Source organism: Bombus terrestris, chromosome 10 (genome assembly GCF_910591885.1).
Source record: "Bombus terrestris chromosome 10, iyBomTerr1.2, whole genome shotgun sequence".
Taxonomy (NCBI): Eukaryota; Metazoa; Arthropoda; class Insecta; order Hymenoptera; family Apidae; genus Bombus; species Bombus terrestris.
In genome coordinates this window covers 12,366,640-12,387,554 of record NC_063278.1, presented here as the reverse complement: position 1 = coordinate 12,387,554, position 20,915 = coordinate 12,366,640, and positions in this window count along the sequence as shown.

Sequence of the window (20,915 nt, the reverse complement as noted above, 5' to 3'; positions counted from 1 at the left end):
CGTATAACGTTATATACTATTACGATATAACGTATAACGTTATATAGTATTACGATATAACGTATAACGTTATATGCTACTAAGATATAACGTATAACGTTATATAGTATTACGATATAACGTGTAACGTTATATACTATTACGATATAACATATAACGTTATATACTATTACGATATAACGTATAACGTTATATACTATTACGATATAACGTATAACGTTATATAGTATTACGATATAACGTATAACGTTATATGCTACTAAGATATAACGTATAACGTTATATAGTATTACGATATAACGTATAACGTTATATGCTATTACGATATAACGTATAACGTTATGTACTATTACGATATAACGTATAACGTTATATGCTATTGTGATATAGCTAATAACGTTATATAGTATTACGATATAACGTATAACGTTATATGCTATTACGATATAACCTATAACGTTATATAGTATTACGATATAACGTATAACGTTATATGCTATCACGATATAACGTATAACGTTATATGCTATTACGATATAACGTATAACGTTATATACTATGACGATATAACATATAACGTTATATACTATTACGATATAACGTATAACGTTATATACTATTACGATATAACGTATAACGTTATATACTATTACGATATAACGTATAACGTTATATAGTATTACGATATAACGTATAACGTTATATGCTACTAAGATATAACGTATAACGTTATATAGTATTACGATATAACGTGTAACGTTATATACTATTACGATATAACATATAACGTTATATACTATTACGATATAACGTATAACGTTATATGCTATTACGATATAACGTATAACGTTATATAGTATTACGATATAACGTATAACGTTATATACTATTACGATATAACGTATAGCGTTATATGTTATTACGATATAACATATAACGTTATATACTATTACGATATAACGTATAACGTTATATATTATTACGATATAACATATAACGTTATATACTATTTCGATATAACGTATAACGTTATATGCTATTATGATATAGCTAATAACGTTATATAGTATTACGATATAACCTTTAACGTTATATACTATTACGATATAACGTATAACGTTATATGCTATTACGATATAACGTATAACGTTATATGCTATTACGATATAACGTATAACGTTATATGCTATTACGATATAACGTATAACGTTATATGCTATTACGATATAACGTATAACGTTATATGCTATTATGATATATCCAATAACGTTATATAGTATTACGATATAACGTATAACGTTATATGCTATTGCGATATAACGTATAACGTTATATACTATTACGATAAAGCGTATAACGTTATATACTACTATGATATAACATATAACGTTATATAGTATTACGATATAACGTATAACGTTATATGCTATTACGATATAACGTATAACGTTATATGCTATTACGATATAACGTATAACGTTATATAGTATTACGATATAACGTATAACGTTATAAAGTATTACGATATAACATATAACGTTATATACTATTACGATATAACGTATAACGTTATATGCTATTACGATATAACGTATAACGTTATATGCTATTACGATATAACGTATAACGTTATATAGTATTACGTTATAACGTATAACGTTATATACTATTACGATATAACGTATAGCGTTATATGTTATTGCGATATAACATATAACGTTATATACTATTACGATATAACGTATAACGTTATATAGTATTACGATATAACATATAACGTTATATACTATTACGATATAACGTATAACGTTATATGCTATTATGATATAGCTGATAACGTTATATAGTATTGCGATATAACGTGTAACGTTATATACTATTACGATATAACATATAACGTTATATAGTATTACGATATAACGTATAACGTTATATGCTACTAAGATATAACGTATAACGTTATATAGTATTACGATATAACGTATAACGTTATATGCTATTACGATATAACGTATAACGTTATGTACTATTACGATATAACGTATAACGTTATATGCTATTGTGATATAGCTAATAACGTTATATAGTATTACGATATAACGTATAACGTTATATGCTATTACGATATAACCTATAACGTTATATAGTATTACGATATAACGTATAACGTTATATGCTATTACGATATAACGTATAACGTTATATGCTATTACGATATAACGTATAACGTTATATGCTATTACGATATAACGTATAACGTTATATGCTATTACGATATAACGTATAACGTTATATGCTATTACGATATAACATATAACGTTATATACTATTACGATATAACGTATAACGTTATATACTATTACGATATAACATATAACGTTATATACTATTACGATATAACGTATAACGTTATATAGTATTACGATATAACGTATAACGTTATATACTACTACGATATAACGTATAACGTTATATACTATTACGATATAACGTATAACGTTATATACTACTATGATATAACGTATAACGTTATATACTATTACGATATAACGTATAACGTTATATGCTATTACGATATAACGTATAACGTTATATGCTATTACGATATAACGTATAACGTTATATGCTATTACGATATAACGTATATCGTTATATGCTATTACGATATAACATATAACGTTATATACTATTACGATATAACGTATAACGTTATATAGTATTACGATATAACGTATAACGTTATATACTACTACGATATAACGTATAACGTTATATACTATTACGATATAACGTATAACGTTATATACTACTATGATATAACGTATAACGTTATATACTATTACGATATAACGTATAACGTTATATATTATTACGATATAACATATAACGTTATATACTATTTCGATATAACGTATAACGTTATATGCTATTATGATATCGCTAATAACGTTATATAGTATTACGATATAACCTTTAACGTTATATACTATTACGATATAACGTATAACGTTATATGCTATTACGATATAACGTATAACGTTATATGCTATTACGATATAACGTATAACGTTATATGCTATTACGATATAACGTATAACGTTATATGCTATTATGATATATCCAATAACGTTATATAGTATTACGATATAACGTATAACGTTATATGCTATTGCGATATAACGTATAACGTTATATACTATTACGATAAAGCGTATAACGTTATATACTACTATGATATAACGTATAACGTTATATAGTATTACGATATAACGTATAACGTTATATGCTATTACGATATAACGTATAACGTTATATGCTATTACTATATAACGTATAACGTTATATAGTATTACGATATAACGTATAACGTTATAAAGTATTACGATATAACATATAACGTTATATACTATTACGATATAACGTATAACGTTATATGCTATTACGATATAACGTATAACGTTATATGCTATTACGATATAACGTATAACGTTATATAGTATTACGTTATAACGTATAACGTTATATACTATTACGATATAACGTATAGCGTTATATGTTATTGCGATATAACATATAACGTTATATACTATTACGATATAACGTATAACGTTATATAGTATTACGATATAACATATAACGTTATATACTATTACGATATAACGTATAACGTTATATGCTATTATGATATAGCTGATAACGTTATATAGTATTGCGATATAACGTGTAACGTTATATACTATTACGATATAACATATAACGTTATATAGTATTACGATATAACGTATAACGTTATATGCTACTAAGATATAACGTATAACGTTATATAGTATTACGATATAACGTATAACGTTATATGCTATTACGATATAACGTATAACGTTATGTACTATTACGATATAACGTATAACGTTATATGCTATTGTGATATAGCTAATAACGTTATATAGTATTACGATATAACGTATAACGTTATATGCTATTACGATATAACCTATAACGTTATATAGTATTACGATATAACGTATAACGTTATATACTATTACGATATAACGTATAACGTTATATGCTATTACGATATAACGTATAACGTTATATGCTATTACGATATAACGTATAACGTTATATGCTATTACGATATAACGTATAACGTTATATGCTATTACGATATAACATATAACGTTATATACTATTACGATATAACGTATAACGTTATATACTATTACGATATAACATATAACGTTATATACTATTACGATATAACGTATAACGTTATATAGTATTACGATATAACGTATAACGTTATATACTACTACGATATAACGTATAACGTTATATACTATTACGATATAACGTATAACGTTATATACTACTATGATATAACGTATAACGTTATATACTATTACGATATAACGTATAACGTTATATGCTATTACGATATAACGTATAACGTTATATGCTATTACGATATAACGTATAACGTTATATGCTATTACGATATAACGTATATCGTTATATGCTATTACGATATAACATATAACGTTATATACTATTACGATATAACGTATAACGTTATATAGTATTACGATATAACGTATAACGTTATATACTACTACGATATAACGTATAACGTTATATACTATTACGATATAACGTATAACGTTATATACTACTATGATATAACGTATAACGTTATATACTATTACGATATAACGTATAACGTTATATGCTATTACGATATAACGTATAACGTTATATGCTATTACGATATAACGTATAACGTTATATGCTATTATGATATATCCAATAACGTTATATAGTATTACGATATAACGTATAACGTTATATGCTGTTACGATATAACGTATAACGTTATATACTATTACGATAAAGCGTATAACGTTATATACTACTATGATATAACGTATAACGTTATATACTATTACGATATAACGTATAACGTTATATGCTATTGTGATATAGCTAATAACGTTATATAGTATTACGATATAACGTATAACGTTATATGCTATTACGATATAACATATAACGTTATATAGTATTACGATATAACGTATAACGTTATATGCTATTACGATATAACGTATAACGTTATATAGTATTACGATATAACGTATAATGTTATATGCTATTACGATATAACATATAACGTTATATGCTATTACGATATAACGTATAACGTTATATGCTATTACGATATAACGTATAACGTTATATGCTATTACGATATAGCATATAACGTTATATACTATTACGATATAACGTATAACGTTATATACTATTACGATATAACGTATAACGTTATATACTATTACGATATAACGTATAACGTTATATGCTATTGTGATATAGCTAATAACGTTATATAGTATTACGATATAACGTATAACGTTATATGCTATTACGATATAACATATAACGTTATATAGTATTACGATATAACGTATAACGTTATATGCTATTACGATATAACGTATAACGTTATATGCTATTACGATATAACATATAACGTTATATGCTATTACGATATAACATATAACGTTATGTACTATTACGATATAACGTATAACGTTATATGCTATTGTGATATAGCTAATAACGTTATATAGTATTACGATATAACGTATAACGTTATATGCTATTACGATATAACATATAACGTTATATAGTATTACGATATAACGTATAACGTTATATGCTATTACGATATAACGTATAACGTTATATGCTATTACGATATAACATATAACGTTATATACTATTACGATATAACGTATAACGTTATATACTACTATGATATAACGTATAACGTTATATAGTATTACGATATAACGTATAACGTTATATGCTATTACGATATAACGTATAACGTTATATACTACTATGATATAACGTATAACGTTAAATAGTATTACGATATAACGTATAACGTTATATGCTATTACGATATAACGTATAACGTTATATACTACTATGATATAACGTATAACGTTATATAGTATTACGATATAACGTATAACGTTATATGCTATTACGATATAACGTATAACGTTATATACTACTATGATATAACGTATAACGTTATATAGTATTACGATATAACGTATAACGTTATATGCTATTACGATATAACGTATAACGTTATGTACTATTACGATATAACGTATAACGTTATATGCTGTTGTGATATAGCTAATAACGTTATATAGTATTACGATATAACGTATAACGTTATATGCTATTACGATATAACATATAACGTTATATAGTATTACGATATAACGTATAACGTTATATAGTATTACGATATAACGTATAACGTTATATGCTACTAAGATATAACGTATAACGTTATATAGTATTACGATATAACGTATAACGTTATATAGTATTACGATATAACGTATAACGTTATATGCTATTACGATATAACGTATAACGTTATATCCTATTACGATATAGCGTATAACGTTATATAGTATTACGATATAACATATAACGTTATATACTATTACGATATAACGTATAACGTTATATAGTATTACGATATAACGTATAACGTTATATGCTATTACGATATAACGTATAACGTTATATAGTATTACGATATAACGTATAACGTTATATACTATTACGATATAACGTATAGCGTTATATGTTATTACGATATAACATATAACGTTATATACTATTACGATATAACGTATAACGTTATATATTATTACGATATAACATATAACGTTATATACTATTTCGATATAACGTATAACGTTATATGCTATTATGATATAGCTAATAACGTTATATGCTATTACGATATAACGTATAACGTTATATGCTATTATGATATATCCAATAACGTTATATAGTATTACGATATAACGTAAAACGTTATATGCTATTGCGATATAACGTATAACGTTATATACTATTACGATAAAGCGTATAACGTTATATACTACTATGATATAACGTATAACGTTATATAGTATTACGATATAACGTATAACGTTATATGCTATTACGATATAACGTATAACGTTATATGCTATTACGATATAACGTATAACGTTATATAGTATTACGATATAACGTATAACGTTATAAAGTATTACGATATAACATATAACGTTATATACTATTACGATATAACGTATAACGTTATATGCTATTACGATATAACGTATAACGTTATATGCTATTACGATATAACGTATAACGTTATATACTATTACGATATAACGTATAGCGTTATATGTTATTGCGATATAACGTATAGCGTTATATGTTATTGCGATATAACATATAACGTTATATACTATTACGATATAACGTATAACGTTATATAGTATTACGATATAACATATAACGTTATATACTATTACGATATAACGTATAACGTTATATGCTATTATGATATAGCTGATAACGTTATATAGTATTACGATATAACGTCTAACGTTATATACTATTACGATATAACATATAACGTTATATACTATTACGATATAACGTATAACGTTATATACTATTACGATATAACGTATAACGTTATATAGTATTACGATATAACGTATAACGTTATATGCTACTAAGATATAACGTATAACGTTATATAGTATTACGATATAACGTATAACGTTATATAGTATTACGATATAACGTATAACGTTATATGCTATTACGATATAACGTATAACGTTATGTACTATTACGATATAACGTATAACGTTATATACTATTACGATATAACGTATATCGTTATATGCTATTACGATATTACATATAACGTTATATGCTATTACGATATAACGTATATCGTTATATGCTATTACGATATAACGTATAACGTTATGTACTATTACGATATAACGTATAACGTTATATGCTGTTGTGATATAGCTAATAACGTTATATAGTATTACGATATAACGTATAACGTTATATACTATTACGATATAACATATAACGTTATATAGTATTACGATATAACGTATAACGTTATATGCTATTACGATATAACGTATAACGTTATATGCTATTACGATATAACGTATAACGTTATATGCTATTACGATATAACATATAACGTTATATGCTATTACGATATAACGTATAACGTTATATGCTATTACGATATAACGTATAACGTTATATAGTATTACGTTATAACCTATAACGTTATATACTATTACGATATAACGTATAGCGTTATATGTTATTGCGATATAACATATAACGTTATATACTATTACGATATAACGTATAACGTTATATAGTATTACGATATAACGTATAACGTTATATGCTATTACGATATAACATATAACGTTATATACTATTACGATATAACGTATAACGTTATATACTATTACGATATAACATATAACGTTATATACTATTACGATATAACGTATAACGTTATATAGTATTACGATATAACGTATAACGTTATATACTACTACGATATAACGTATAACGTTATATACTATTACGATATAACGTATAACGTTATATACTACTATGATATAACGTATAACGTTATATACTATTACGATATAACGTATAACGTTATATGCTATTACGATATAACGTATAACGTTATATGCTATTACGATATAACGTATAACGTTATATGCTATTACGATATAACGTATATCGTTATATGCTATTACGATATAACATATAACGTTATATACTATTACGATATAACGTATAACGTTATATAGTATTACGATATAACGTATAACGTTATATACTACTACGATATAACGTATAACGTTATATACTATTACGATATAACGTATAACGTTATATACTACTATGATATAACGTATAACGTTATATACTATTACGATATAACGTATAACGTTATATGCTATTACGATATAACGTATAACGTTATATGCTATTACGATATAACGTATAACGTTATATGCTATTACGATATAACGTATAACGTTATATGCTATTACGATATAAGATATAACGTTATATACTATTACGATATAACGTATAACGTTATATACTATTACGATATAACGTATAACGTTATATAATACTATGATATAACGTATAACGTTATATAGTATTACGATATAACGTATAACGTTATATGCTATTACGATATAACGTATAACGTTATATGCTATTACGATATAACGTATAACGTATAACGTTATAAAGTATTACGATATAACATATAACGTTATATACTATTACGATATAACGTATAACGTTATATAATACTATGATATAACGTATAACGTTATATAGTATTACGATATAACGTATAACGTTATATGCTATTACGATATAACGTATAACGTTATATGCTATTACGATATAACGTATAGCGTTATATACTATTACGATATAACGTATAGCGTTATATGTTATTACGATATAACATATAACGTTATATACTATTACGATATAACGTATAACGTTATATAGTATTACGATATAACGTATATCGTTATATACTATTACGATATAACGTATAGCCTTATATGTTATTACGATATAACGTATAACGTTATATAGTATTACGATATAACATATAACGTTATATAGTATTACGATACAACATATAACGTTATATACTAGTACGATATAACGTATAACGTTATATACTATTACGATATAACGTATAACGTTATATACTATTACGATATAACGTATAACGTTATATGCTATTACGATATAACATATAACGTTATATACTATTACGATATAACGTATAACGTTATATGCTATTATGATATAGCTAATAACGTTATATAGTATTACGATATAACCTTTAACGTTATATACTATTACGATATAACGTATAACGTTATATGCTATTACGATATAACGTATAACGTTATATGCTATTACGATATAACGTATAACGTTATATGCTATTACGATATAACGTATAACGTTATATGCTATTATGATATATCCAATAACGTTATATAGTATTACGATATAACGTATAACGTTATATGCTATTACGATATAACGTATAACGTTATATGCTATTATGATATATCCAATAACGTTATATAGTATTACGATATAACGTATAACGTTATATACTGTTACGATATAACGTATAACGTTATATACTATTACGATAAAGCGTATAACGTTATATACTACTATGATATAACGTATAACGTTATATACTATTACGATATAACGTATAACGTTATATGCTATTGTGATATAGCTAATAACGTTATATAGTATTACGATATAACGTATAACGTTATATGCTATTACGATATAACATATAACGTTATATAGTATTACGATATAACGTATAACGTTATATGCTATTACGATATAACGTATAACGTTATATAGTATTACGATATAACGTATAATGTTATATGCTATTACGATATAACATATAACGTTATATGCTATTACGATATAACGTATAACGTTATATGCTATTACGATATAACGTATAACGTTATATGCTATTACGATATAGCATATAACGTTATATACTATTACGATATAACGTATAACGTTATATAGTATTACGATATAACGTATAACGTTATGTACTATTACGATATAACGTATAACGTTATATGCTATTGTGATATAGCTAATAACGTTATATAGTATTACGATATAACGTATAACGTTATATGCTATTACGATATAACATATAACGTTATATAGTATTACGATATAACGTATAACGTTATATGCTATTACGATATAACGTATAACGTTATATGCTATTACGATATAACATATAACGTTATATGCTATTACGATATAACATATAACGTTATGTACTATTACGATATAACGTATAACGTTATATGCTATTGTGATATAGCTAATAACGTTATATAGTATTACGATATAACGTATAACGTTATATGCTATTACGATATAACATATAACGTTATATAGTATTACGATATAACGTATAACGTTATATGCTATTACGATATAACGTATAACGTTATATGCTATTACGATATAACATATAACGTTATATACTATTACGATATAACGTATAACGTTATATACTACTATGATATAACGTATAACGTTATATAGTATTACGATATAACGTATAACGTTATATGCTATTACGATATAACGTATAACGTTATATACTACTATGATATAACGTATAACGTTAAATAGTATTACGATATAACGTATAACGTTATATGCTATTACGATATAACGTATAACGTTATATACTACTATGATATAACGTATAACGTTATATAGTATTACGATATAACGTATAACGTTATATGCTATTACGATATAACGTATAACGTTATATACTACTATGATATAACGTATAACGTTATATAGTATTACGATATAACGTATAACGTTATATGCTATTACGATATAACGTATAACGTTATGTACTATTACGATATAACGTATAACGTTATATGCTGTTGTGATATAGCTAATAACGTTATATAGTATTACGATATAACGTATAACGTTATATGCTATTACGATATAACATATAACGTTATATAGTATTACGATATAACGTATAACGTTATATGCTATTACGATATAACATATAACGTTATATACTATTACGATATAACGTATAACGTTATATACTACTATGATATAACGTATAACGTTAAATAGTATTACGATATAACGTATAACGTTATATGCTATTACGATATAACGTATAACGTTATATACTATTACGATATAACGTATAACGTTATATACTACTATGATATAACGTATAACGTTATATACTATTACGATATAACGTATAACGTTATATGCTATTACGATATAACGTATAACGTTATATGCTATTACGATATAACATATAACGTTATATACTATTACGATATAACGTATAACGTTATATACTACTATGATATAACGTATAACGTTATATACTATTACGATATAACGTATAACGTTATATGCTATTACGATATAACGTATAACGTTATATGCTATTACGATATAACGTATAGCGTTATATGTTATTACGATATAACATATAACGTTATATACTATTACGATATAACGTATAACGTTATATAGTATTACGATATAACGTATAACGTTATATAGTATTACGATATAACGTATAACGTTATATGCTATTACGATATAACGTATAACGTTATATCCTATTACGATATAGCGTATAACGTTATATAGTATTACGATATAACATATAACGTTATATACTATTACGATATAACGTATAACGTTATATAGTATTACGATATAACGTATAACGTTATATGCTATTACGATATAACGTATAACGTTATATAGTATTACGATATAACGTATAACGTTATATACTATTACGATATAACGTATAGCGTTATATGTTATTACGATATAACATATAACGTTATATACTATTACGATATAACGTATAACGTTATATATTATTACGATATAACATATAACGTTATATACTATTTCGATATAACGTATAACGTTAGATGCTATTATGATATAGCTAATAACGTTATATAGTATTACGATATAACCTTTAACGTTATATACTATTACGATATAACGTATAACGTTATATGCTATTACGATATAACGTATAACGTTATATGCTATTACGATATAACGTATAACGTTATATGCTATTACGATATAACGTATAACGTTATATGCTATTATGATATATCCAATAACGTTATATAGTATTACGATATAACGTATAACGTTATATGCTATTGCGATATAACGTATAACGTTATATACTATTACGATAAAGCGTATAACGTTATATACTACTATGATATAACGTATAACGTTATATAGTATTACGATATAACGTATAACGTTATATGCTATTACGATATAACGTATAACGTTATATGCTATTACGATATAACGTATAACGTTATATAGTATTACGATATAACGTATAACGTTATAAAGTATTACGATATAACATATAACGTTATATACTATTACGATATAACGTATAACGTTATATGCTATTACGATATAACGTATAACGTTATATGCTATTACGATATAACGTATAACGTTATATACTATTACGATATAACGTATAGCGTTATATGTTATTGCGATATAACGTATAGCGTTATATGTTATTGCGATATAACATATAACGTTATATACTATTACGATATAACGTATAACGTTATATAGTATTACGATATAACATATAACGTTATATACTATTACGATATAACGTATAACGTTATATGCTATTATGATATAGCTGATAACGTTATATAGTATTACGATATAACGTCTAACGTTATATACTATTACGATATAACATATAACGTTATATACTATTACGATATAACGTATAACGTTATATACTATTACGATATAACGTATAACGTTATATAGTATTACGATATAACGTATAACGTTATATGCTACTAAGATATAACGTATAACGTTATATAGTATTACGATATAACGTATAACGTTATATAGTATTACGATATAACGTATAACGTTATATGCTATTACGATATAACGTATAACGTTATGTACTATTACGATATAACGTATAACGTTATATACTATTACGATATAACGTATAACGTTATATACTACTATGATATAACGTATAACGTTATATACTATTACGATATAACGTATAACGTTATATGCTATTACGATATAACGTATAACGTTATATGCTATTACGATATAACGTATAACGTTATATGCTATTACGATATAACGTATATCGTTATATGCTATTACGATATTACATATAACGTTATATGCTATTACGATATAACGTATATCGTTATATGCTATTACGATATAACGTATAACGTTATGTACTATTACGATATAACGTATAACGTTATATGCTGTTGTGATATAGCTAATAACGTTATATAGTATTACGATATAACGTATAACGTTATATACTATTACGATATAACATATAACGTTATATAGTATTACGATATAACGTATAACGTTATATGCTATTACGATATAACATATAACGTTATATACTATTACGATATAACGTATAACGTTATATACTACTATGATATAACGTATAACGTTAAATAGTATTACGATATAACGTATAACGTTATATGCTATTACGATATAACGTATAACGTTATATACTATTACGATATAACGTATAACGTTATATACTACTATGATATAACGTATAACGTTATATACTATTACGATATAACGTATAACGTTATATGCTATTACGATATAACGTATAACGTTATATGCTATTACGATATAACATATAACGTTATATACTATTACGATATAACGTATAACGTTATATACTACTATGATATAACGTATAACGTTATATACTATTACGATATAACGTATAACGTTATATGCTATTACGATATAACGTATAACGTTATATGCTATTACGATATAACGTATAACGTTATATGCTATTATGATATATCCAATAACGTTATATAGTATTACGATATAACGTATAACGTTATATGCTATTACGATATAACGTATAACGTTATATGCTATTATGATATATCCAATAACGTTATATAGTATTACGATATAACGTATAACGTTATATACTGTTACGATATAACGTATAACGTTATATACTATTACGATAAAGCGTATAACGTTATATACTACTATGATATAACGTATAACGTTATATACTATTACGATATAACGTATAACGTTATATGCTATTGTGATATAGCTAATAACGTTATATAGTATTACGATATAACGTATAACGTTATATGCTATTACGATATAACATATAACGTTATATAGTATTACGATATAACGTATAACGTTATATGCTATTACGATATAACGTATAACGTTATATAGTATTACGATATAACGTATAATGTTATATGCTATTACGATATAACATATAACGTTATATGCTATTACGATATAACGTATAACGTTATATGCTATTACGATATAACGTATAACGTTATATACTATTACGATATAACGTATAACGTTATATACTACTATGATATAACGTATAACGTTATATACTATTACGATATAACGTATAACGTTATATGCTATTACGATATAACGTATAACGTTATATGCTATTACGATATAACATATAACGTTATATACTATTACGATATAACGTATAACGTTATATACTACTATGATATAACGTATAACGTTATATACTATTACGATATAACGTATAACGTTATATGCTATTACGATATAACGTATAACGTTATATGCTATTACGATATAACGTATAGCGTTATATGTTATTACGATATAACATATAACGTTATATACTATTACGATATAACGTATAACGTTATATAGTATTACGATATAACGTATAACGTTATATAGTATTACGATATAACGTATAACGTTATATGCTATTACGATATAACGTATAACGTTATATCCTATTACGATATAGCGTATAACGTTATATAGTATTACGATATAACATATAACGTTATATACTATTACGATATAACGTATAACGTTATATAGTATTACGATATAACGTATAACGTTATATGCTATTACGATATAACGTATAACGTTATATAGTATTACGATATAACGTATAACGTTATATACTATTACGATATAACGTATAGCGTTATATGTTATTACGATATAACATATAACGTTATATACTATTACGATATAACGTATAACGTTATATATTATTACGATATAACATATAACGTTATATACTATTTCGATATAACGTATAACGTTATATGCTATTATGATATAGCTAATAACGTTATATAGTATTACGATATAACCTTTAACGTTATATACTATTACGATATAACGTATAACGTTATATGCTATTACGATATAACGTATAACGTTATATGCTATTACGATATAACGTATAACGTTATATGCTATTACGATATAACGTATAACGTTATATGCTATTATGATATATCCAATAACGTTATATAGTATTACGATATAACGTATAACGTTATATGCTATTGCGATATAACGTATAACGTTATATACTATTACGATAAAACGTATAACGTTATATACTACTATGATATAACGTATAACGTTATATAGTATTACGATATAACGTATAACGTTATATGCTATTACGATATAACGTATAACGTTATATGCTATTACGATATAACGTATAACGTTATATAGTATTACGATATAACGTATAACGTTATAAAGTATTACGATATAACATATAACGTTATATACTATTACGATATAACGTATAACGTTATATGCTATTACGATATAACGTATAACGTTATATGCTATTACGATATAACGTATAACGTTATATACTATTACGATATAACGTATAGCGTTATATGTTATTGCGATATAACGTATAGCGTTATATGTTATTGCGATATAACATATAACGTTATATACTATTACGATATAACGTATAACGTTATATAGTATTACGATATAACATATAACGTTATATACTATTACGATATAACGTATAACGTTATATGCTATTATGATATAGCTGATAACGTTATATAGTATTACGATATAACGTCTAACGTTATATACTATTACGATATAACATATAACGTTATATACTATTACGATATAACGTATAACGTTATATACTATTACGATATAACGTATAACGTTATATAGTATTACGATATAACGTATAACGTTATATGCTACTAAGATATAACGTATAACGTTATATAGTATTACGATATAACGTATAACGTTATATAGTATTACGATATAACGTATAACGTTATATGCTATTACGATATAACGTATAACGTTATGTACTATTACGATATAACGTATAACGTTATATACTATTACGATATAACGTATAACGTTATATACTACTATGATATAACGTATAACGTTATATACTATTACGATATAACGTATAACGTTATATGCTATTACGATATAACGTATAACGTTATATGCTATTACGATATAACGTATAACGTTATATGCTATTACGATATAACGTATATCGTTATATGCTATTACGATATTACATATAACGTTATATGCTATTACGATATAACGTATATCGTTATATGCTATTACGATATAACGTATAACGTTATGTACTATTACGATATAACGTATAACGTTATATGCTGTTGTGATATAGCTAATAACGTTATATAGTATTACGATATAACGTATAACGTTATATACTATTACGATATAACATATAACGTTATATAGTATTACGATATAACGTATAACGTTATATGCTATTACGATATAACATATAACGTTATATACTATTACGATATAACGTATAACGTTATATACTACTATGATATAACGTATAACGTTAAATAGTATTACGATATAACGTATAACGTTATATGCTATTACGATATAACGTATAACGTTATATACTATTACGATATAACGTATAACGTTATATACTACTATGATATAACGTATAACGTTATATACTATTACGATATAACGTATAACGTTATATGCTATTACGATATAACGTATAACGTTATATGCTATTACGATATAACATATAACGTTATATACTATTACGATATAACGTATAACGTTATATACTACTATGATATAACGTATAACGTTATATACTATTACGATATAACGTATAACGTTATATGCTATTACGATATAACGTATAACGTTATATGCTATTACGATATAACGTATAGCGTTATATGTTATTACGATATAACATATAACGTTATATACTATTACGATATAACGTATAACGTTATACAGTATTACGATATAACGTATAACGTTATATAGTATTACGATATAACGTATAACGTTATATGCTATTACGATATAACGTATAACGTTATATCCTATTACGATATAGCGTATAACGTTATATAGTATTACGATATAACATATAACGTTATATACTATTACGATATAACGTATAACGTTATATAGTATTACGATATAACGTATAACGTTATATGCTATTACGATATAACGTATAACGTTATATAGTATTACGATATAACGTATAACGTTATATACTATTACGATATAACGTATAGCGTTATATGTTATTACGATATAACATATAACGTTATATACTATTACGATATAACGTATAACGTTATATATTATTACGATATAACATATAACGTTATATACTATTTCGATATAACGTATAACGTTATATGCTATTATGATATAGCTAATAACGTTATATAGTATTACGATATAACCTTTAACGTTATATACTATTACGATATAACGTATAACGTTATATGCTATTACGATATAACGTATAACGTTATATGCTATTACGATATAACGTATAACGTTATATGCTATTACGATATAACGTATAACGTTATATGCTATTACGATATAACGTATAACGTTATATCCTATTATGATATATCCAATAACGTTATATAGTATTACGATATAACGTATAACGTTATATGCTATTGCGATATAACGTATAACGTTATATGTTATATCGTAATAGCATATAACGTTATATACTATTACGATATAACGTATAACGTTATATAGTATTACGATATAACATATAACGTTATATACTATTACGATATAACGTATAACGTTATATGCTATTATGATATAGCTGATAACGTTATATAGTATTACGATATAACGTCTAACGTTATATACTATTACGATATAACATATAACGTTATATACTATTACGATATAACGTATAACGTTATATACTATTACGATATAACGTATAACGTTATATAGTATTACGATATAACGTATAACGTTATATGCTACTAAGATATAACGTATAACGTTATATAGTATTACGATATAACGTATAACGTTATATGCTATTACGATATAACGTATAACGTTATGTACTATTACGATATAACGTATAACGTTATATACTATTACGATATAACGTATAACGTTATATACTACTATGATATAACGTATAACGTTATATACTATTACGATATAACGTATAACGTTATATGCTATTACGATATAACGTATAACGTTATATGCTATTACGATATAACGTATAACGTTATATGCTATTACGATATAACGTATATCGTTATATGCTATTACGATATAACATATAACGTTATATCCTATTACGATATAACGTATAACGTTATATACTATTACGATATAACGTATAACGTTATATGCTATTACGATATAACGTATAACGTTATATGCTATTACGATATAACGTATAACGTTATATGCTATTACGATATAACGTATAACGTTATATGCTATTACGATATAACATATAACGTTATATACTATTACGATATAACGTATAACGTTATATACTATTACGATATAACGTATAACGTTATATAATACTATGATATAACGTATAACGTTATATAGTATTACGATATAACGTATAACGTTATATGCTATTACGATATGACGTATAACGTTATATGCTATTACGATATAACGTATAGCGTTATATGCTATTACGATATAACATATAACGTTATATACTATTACGATATAACGTATAACGTTATATACTATTACGATATAACGTATAACGTTATATGCTACTAAGATATAACGTATAACGTTATATAGTATTACGATATAACGTATAACGTTATATGCTATTACGATATAACGTATAACGTTATGTACTATTACGATATAACGTATAACGTTATATACTATTACGATATAACGTATAACGTTATATACTACTATGATATAACGTATAACGTTATATACTATTACGATATAACGTATAACGTTATATGCTATTACGATATAACGTATAACGTTATATGCTATTACGATATAACGTATAACGTTATATGCTATTACGATATAACGTATATCGTTATATGCTATTACGATATAACATATAACGTTATATACTATTACGATATAACGTATAACGTTATATACTATTACGATATAACGTATAACGTTATATGCTATTACCATATAACATATAACGTTATATACTATTACGATATAACGTATAACGTTATATGCTATTATGATATAGCTAATAACGTTATATAGTATTACGATATAACCTTTAACGTTATATACTATTACGATATAACGTATAACGTTATATACTATTACGATATAACGTATAGCGTTATATGTTATTACGATATAACATATAACGTTATATACTATTACGATATAACGTATAACGTTATATAGTATTACGATATAACATATAACGTTATATAGTATTACGATATAACCTTTAACGTTATGTACTATTACGATATAACGTATAACGTTATATGCTATTACGATATAACGTATAACGTTATATGCTATTACGATATATACAGTAACGTTATATGCTATTACGATATAACGTATAACGTTATATAGTATTACGATATAACGTATAACGTTATATGCTATTACGATATAACGTATAACGTTATATGCTATTACGATATAACGTATAACGTTATATGCTATTACGATATAACGTATAACGTTATATGCTATTACGATATAACATATAACGTTATATACTATTACGATATAACGTATAACGTTATATACTATTACGATATAACGTATAACGTTATATAATACTATGATATAACGTATAACGTTATATAGTATTACGATATAACGTATAACGTTATATGCTATTACGATATAACGTATAACGTTATGTACTATTACGATATAACGTATAACGTTATATGCTATTGTGATATAGCTAATAACGTTATATAGTATTACGATATAACGTATAACGTTATATGCTATTACGATATAACCTATAACGTTATATAGTATTACGATATAACGTATAACGTTATATGCTATTACGATATAACGTATAACGTTATATGCTATTACGATATCACGTATAACGTTATATAGTATTACGATAT